The sequence below is a fragment of the Lygodium microphyllum genome, chromosome 4 (assembly GCF_053477565.2).
Source record: "Lygodium microphyllum isolate KBCC chromosome 4, Lygodium_microphyllum_v1.1.10, whole genome shotgun sequence".
NCBI lineage: Eukaryota > Viridiplantae > Streptophyta > Polypodiopsida > Schizaeales > Lygodiaceae > Lygodium > Lygodium microphyllum.
The window spans coordinates 176,681,095-176,687,510 of record NC_141138.1 but is presented as its reverse complement, the minus strand read 5'-3'; positions in this window follow the sequence as shown (position 1 = coordinate 176,687,510).

Below are 6,416 nucleotides of genomic sequence, written 5' to 3'. Positions count from 1 at the left end.
TGTTCATCATATTAATATCTTCTTTCAATAGACCTAGAGAGAAATTTTAATTTTTCTGACGTACATATATATTTTGTGACTGGTGAGCTAGAAGCACTTTGAGTGAGCAATTGTTCATCATGTTAATGTCTTCTTCCAATAGACCTAGGCCAAAGGTTGTCTGAATCCACTGTCTCTAGCCACTCAAAAATATGCACTAATTCCTTTGACACAAGCCTTCACCATGCACTCCTCTTTAGTGGACAGGACCCAAGGAGTACGAGGTAGTTGGAAGTGACCATCAAATCTCCAGTTGTGGGCAAATCATAGGATCCAATAAATGGTTGATCTATAAGTGGGTCCAATATGGCACCTCTTAGAAAACTGAGAATTGTCGCATTCCACTCAGATGTGACTCCTTGTGAACCATTTTTAGCTCATACCAACTTTGGGCATTCATTCATGTTAGAGGTCATCCAAGAAAACCTTCCTTGAGTTCATGATCCTTTGGCAAGAAAGCGGCCTATCCTTGATATACTATCTTCTTCATGGTTTGTGACCTTCAGAAGTCTAACTGTGGCCTAAACAATGGACATGCATGATAATTTGAGGTAACCAGATCTACCACAATGCCTCTATCTAGTCAATTCCACAAACTTGAACGAGCCATGTTAGATATCAATAACGAGAACAAGCTGACCACTTATCTGAGCACTCCTTGAATCATGGAAAGTCATGCATGATCTACATGAGAAGGGCTCATATATTAGCGTACCGATGATGATCGTGCTTGCTCATGTCTTCCTCCATAGCAACCTCCTCTTCCCACAAAATCTTGAGCTCATCAACTAATGGACGGAGGTAGACATCCATGTTCTTGACTTTGTAGTATCGAAGAACGAGCAAGCTAAGGATTAGGTGTCCTTTCTTCATAGAAAGACATGGCAGGATATTGTAGTTTACAAGGACTATAAGGCACATAGTGTAAGGAGTTGAGAAGAGATTGAATGTATTCGCATCATCCATAGCAAGACCAGGCCAAAGTTTCCTTAGCTCTTGTGCAAAGCTTGGAAAGGTGGAGTTAATGTGGCTCCATGCACATGAATTTGCTAATATTTGTTGGACTCCGTCTATGGATCTATTTCATGTATACCATGTTGTCAAGCTCACCATGCCTAACATATGAAACATGTGACGTATATAGGGTATAAGTGGGAAGTGTATAAGAACCTTCTAAGAGATATTTTTCCCTTCCAAGTCCTATTGATACCTACAAGCACCACACTTAAGACATGTCTCCATAGTCTCGTAGTCACCTTGAAACAACACACAATCATCAACATATGCATGGATGTTGTTGTAGACTATGCCAAGCTTTCATTACACCAATCGTGCATCATCATAGGACTCAGGTGTCATGTTTCGAAGTGGTAATATGTGATATTTTAGCAACCTAGAAAAAAAACGAGGCACCCTTGAAGAGCAAAAAAGCATATTTTATGATGGAGTCAAAATCAACAAAGCATAGCATGTACTTGAACAACTTGGTCACACTCACATCACTCCACCCATAATTTGCTTGCACACTTAGGAGAGCAAGCAATATCTTTAAGCAAGATACTCGACACCCATCATACAATGGTATGGACGCTTCCTCTCTCAGTGGATTAGATGGCTCAACATCCATGAGTAGTAACTCATTGATCATTACCTTCATCTCAAGCTCCAAGATGGTTGAGGAAGCACATTGATAATTACCTTCATCTCAAGCTCCAAGATGGTTGAGAAAGCACATTTGTTAGAAAACTTACATTATGATCTACATTGAGAAAATATTATGCTAAACTTTCTAGTTAGGGGAGAACCATGCAAGAGTAGGTATCATTGATTGTGGTCTCATATAGAATAAAACTTGGATGATTAGCAAATCAAGTTTAATAGAATTGTTAATGAACATTTTTGAAAGCTTATAATTGTTTTGTTTTAGTTTTTCTTCAAAATTATACTCAGCATTGTTTTAGTTTGTGTCTAAGTTGGCTAACAACAAGTTTACTTTTTTTAATATTTAAACATTGTCTCTTCACTATGAGTTTTGATTTTAAAAATTAAATAAGTGTGAGAAAGTGTAAATTTAGAATTCTTAAGTAGCTATTCATAATTCTAGTGTTATTCACATTTATGGATCACATTTACAAGCATTGTTGATAGAAGGGTATATCCCTTGTAGCCTCAATGAGGACCCAAATATCAAACACACAAATACATACATGCTACATGAGGTCTTAGGTCTAGCTAAATTCCTCACCACTTGCACTAGTCTAGGGTTTAGGATATAGGGGTTTAGGGCTCAAGGTGAATTTGAAATCCTAAATCCTAAACCAACTAATCTCAACTAAGATTACTCACTTTATTGACCAATAATTGTTGATTGAACTTAAGAGTACATCAAGATACAACACATGCTTCAATCTAAGCTAGTAAAATTATGTGCTATCTGCATTTACAAAGCATCCTGTTTATGCAGCTCTATTGATAGAAGGATTGATAGTGCATAGGCTAAATGAGGACCCAAATCTAAAATCCACAAATATAGTTATGCTACATGGTTCTTAGGTCTAGTCCAAGTCCTCAAAACTTACACTAGTTTAGGATCTAGGGTTGAGTGTTCAAGGTAAATCTAAAACCCTAAACCCTAAACCGAGTAAACTCTAGCAAGATAACTCACTTCATCAACCAATAATCAAGGGATAAAAGCATGGTTAGGTGGTATCAAAAGTAGTGTTATTGGCATCATTTTTCTAACAAAATGTATTCATGAAATAGGTTAGTTGACTCAATGCTATAAGTAAACTAAAGTACCTTTTAATGACATCAATCAATATAAGCAGTTTTGACACTTCTAGGAATATGTTTCATAGCATACACTATCCTAAGAATATTCTAAAATTTGTTTGATGGAAATTACTAAAACTGTAGAAAAACAATACCACCTAACTATGCTTTTACTCCAAGATGCAACATATTTTGCTACACATTGAGCTAATCTGGTTAGATGACCAATGATAAGCTTCATTACAAGGTTGTAAATTTTGGCACTATCTGCATTTATAGGGCATTGCAATTATAAATGTTGTTCATGGAAGAGTTATTTGTATAAGCTTTGTGAGGACCCAAATCACGCAAACACACAAATATAGACATGCTACATGATTCTTAGGTCAAATTTACTTAAAACCATGCACCTCAATTATGCCATGCATGGTAGTAGGTATCATTGATTGGGATCTCATATCGAATAACACTCAATTGTAAATGGTTACCTAATAAAGTTTCCTTGAATTTGAGAAATTTTGAAAACTTACAATTATTTAATTTAATTTCAATTCAAAGTTATACTTGTCATTATTTTAGTTTTTGTTTTACTTTTTTTCTTGAATATTGTCTTTTTTTAAATGAGTGTTCATTTTTATCTATAAAGATGAAGTAAGTGTGCATAAAGTAAACTTTAGAATTCTCAAATAGTCGTTCCTAATTCTAGCAATGTTTGTGTTTGAAATCCATTTTTAAAACACATGTAAAAGTGCATTTGTATCAATGTAAGGTTTTTCTCTACATGCTAAATGTTCACATACTCTTTTGCAAGTGAATTCAAATGCACCCTAAATTCATATCTAGCCTCTGCACATCAGTGTCCATTATGTTGTAGTGAACGTAGCTATAGTTGGGATCAAAGGATAAGCTATACAATGCATAGTTGCATCAGACTCACGTTCTGCATGGTGGCTATGAATATGCATCCTTTTGAATGGTGGGATAAAAACTTGGTGAGATCAGTCATAAATATATGTATGTATCACATGGATTGAATATAAGGGATTTTTAACATATCATTTTTACATATTTTTTACATACAAAAGGGTCCCATGTGAAGGGGTTACTTACAGATTGAATAGGAAAATGTTATGTTTTATTAAGGAAAAACTCACGGATAAGGATATTTATAAATAGGCCTTAAATGCACATGATATAAAGGGTATACATATAGTGAATTACCTAGGGATAAAATCCTAAAGAATGCCACACTGGAGAAGTCACAATGAAAGTCAAAGGATTTTACAATAGCAACTTTTTGCCTTTTATATCAAACTCATATTCATATTTATAGTTTATTTATAGTTTATTTTAAAGCCTTATAGTATGAAAAGGGAGAGTATTTATTAATATCCTTTGAACACACGTTATTTAGATGATTTCTCATAGGTGGACCCCTCGATTGCATATGTATCACAAACATGGGCTTATCTACAAAAGAAAATATGTACTTTGAGTTTTCGTTTTTTCTATTTTCTCTCCCAACAAGGAGCATGTATATGAAGTTTTAAAGACTATTTTGGAACTGACTATATAAATCTAATGCATTGGAGAAATCCGACAAGGGCCCCATCAAAACATATTGTGCACACCTAAGCTTATAAAGTAATAAACCTTGTGAGCAAGCAGACAAAGTGTGGAGTTGAAAGAGCTAAAAGGGGGAGGGAGAGGGTTTGAACTTGATGTGAATTATTCCTACATGGTGGATTCAAGCGCTTATTTAAGAATATGACTTATAACCTAGTTAGACATAAATGGAATACACCCTTTCTCTACTCAATTGTAAGTAACACCCATATTTTGGTACCTTCCTATGTGTGAAAAATACAAAAATGCATGTTTCTTTTCACAATTTCACGTTGAAGAAATGTATCCCCAAGCTCAATCGTATGAGAGTAGGGATGGCAGTGGGCATAATAACACTATTGCACATGATAATATTTATTTAATTTATCTATGCCAATTTGAAAATTGAATTCATTCCACCACATAAATTCCAATTCTCTTTGATTGTGTCCACTTTAAATAGTGCGGTAGAATTAATGAATTGAAGAGGTAAAAGGATAGGGGACATAATCCATAATTTGTTATAGGAGTTGAGGTTAACAATCTCTAATTCTAGGCATGATGCATATTCACACCACTTGACGTGACATCGCAACCTCTAAAGCAAAGGTACATTGCTGCATTGATATTATGTTACGCATGCAAGTCGCAAGAGATGACTTCAACGTCACAATCTTTCTCCCGATCGACTAGTTTGTCTCAAACTAGTGTTCCTGGCCCCGCGATCAACATCTCGTCCTTAATGCGATCAACAATTGTCACGTTTGCGTCCCCCGCGAGGCATCTCCCGGTGTCTAACTTCCTTCGTCTTTGAAGTTCTTTTCCTTACCAGCCTCTTCTCAATTATCAGAAGGCTGAGGATATAAAGGGGCGTCGATGCTTACATGACAATTGTCATGTTTAGGACTTGCGTATGGAACTGCCATACACAGTCTTATAATTTACGTCGTTCCCGCTTCAACGTCTAATATGGAATCTCAGTACTTAAGATCATTGTACAGTACTCTCGTGACTCGACATCGAAATGCTAGGACTATCTACGCACCGGCGGCCAAAGGGGGATCCGTCATGACAATTGTCATGTTTATCACATGCATATGGAACTGCTTCACGTCTAATATGGAATCTCAGTACTTACGATTACACAGTACACTCGTGATCCGACAAGGTGTGGGGGTAACCAGGGCAGGGGGAGATGTACGAGGCGGGGGGGCGCGTGGAGCCACAAGGCAAAAGGGGTGCAAGCGGGAGGGGGGGAGCCGCGTGATGGCAGGAGCCAAAGGGGGGGTAGTGTGATGGCAAGGAGGGGCGCAGCGTGATGGCAAGGAGGGGGAGGTGCAGCTTGTTGACGAGAAGGGGGGGGGGGGGGGCGGGCGGGGAAGGAGGGCGCGGGGCGATGGCGAGGAGGCAAGGCAAGTGACAGGGACCGGGGTGGATGCGATGGCCAGCCAGCGGGGGCGCAATTCAAGACGGGTACGATAGCGAGGGTGAGGGCAACGTGAGCATGTTTTTTTGAGATTAGTGCATATTAGTGGGAGAAGCGAAAAATTAAGGTTTTCGAAGATTGTTGGAAGTGAAGGTAAAAGAAGAGCAAGCACCAACACTCAAACACGATGAATCATCTTTAATTAGTTTTTAAATCATGTATGAATGTTTTCATTGAAAATCGAAAAAGAAATGGATACTATATATGATTTATGGTTGTATATTTATTTTATGATCTTTGAAAGTAAAATACAAGTAAAAAATTAAAATTCTTGGATTAAAATGATTGAAATGGTACAAAAATGATTGAAATCAAGGTAAAAATTGTATTTTTAAGCCATAATTAGAAAAAATTAAGAGTTTCATATGATGTTGATAAGAAGTAACTTTAAAAATAAAAATTAAAAATTAAAACGAAACTAAAAATGAAGCTTTATATATTGATGATGAATCTACTAAAAGATATATGCATTTTAGAATAAAAAATGACAGTTTTGATTGTAATTAGTGATAAT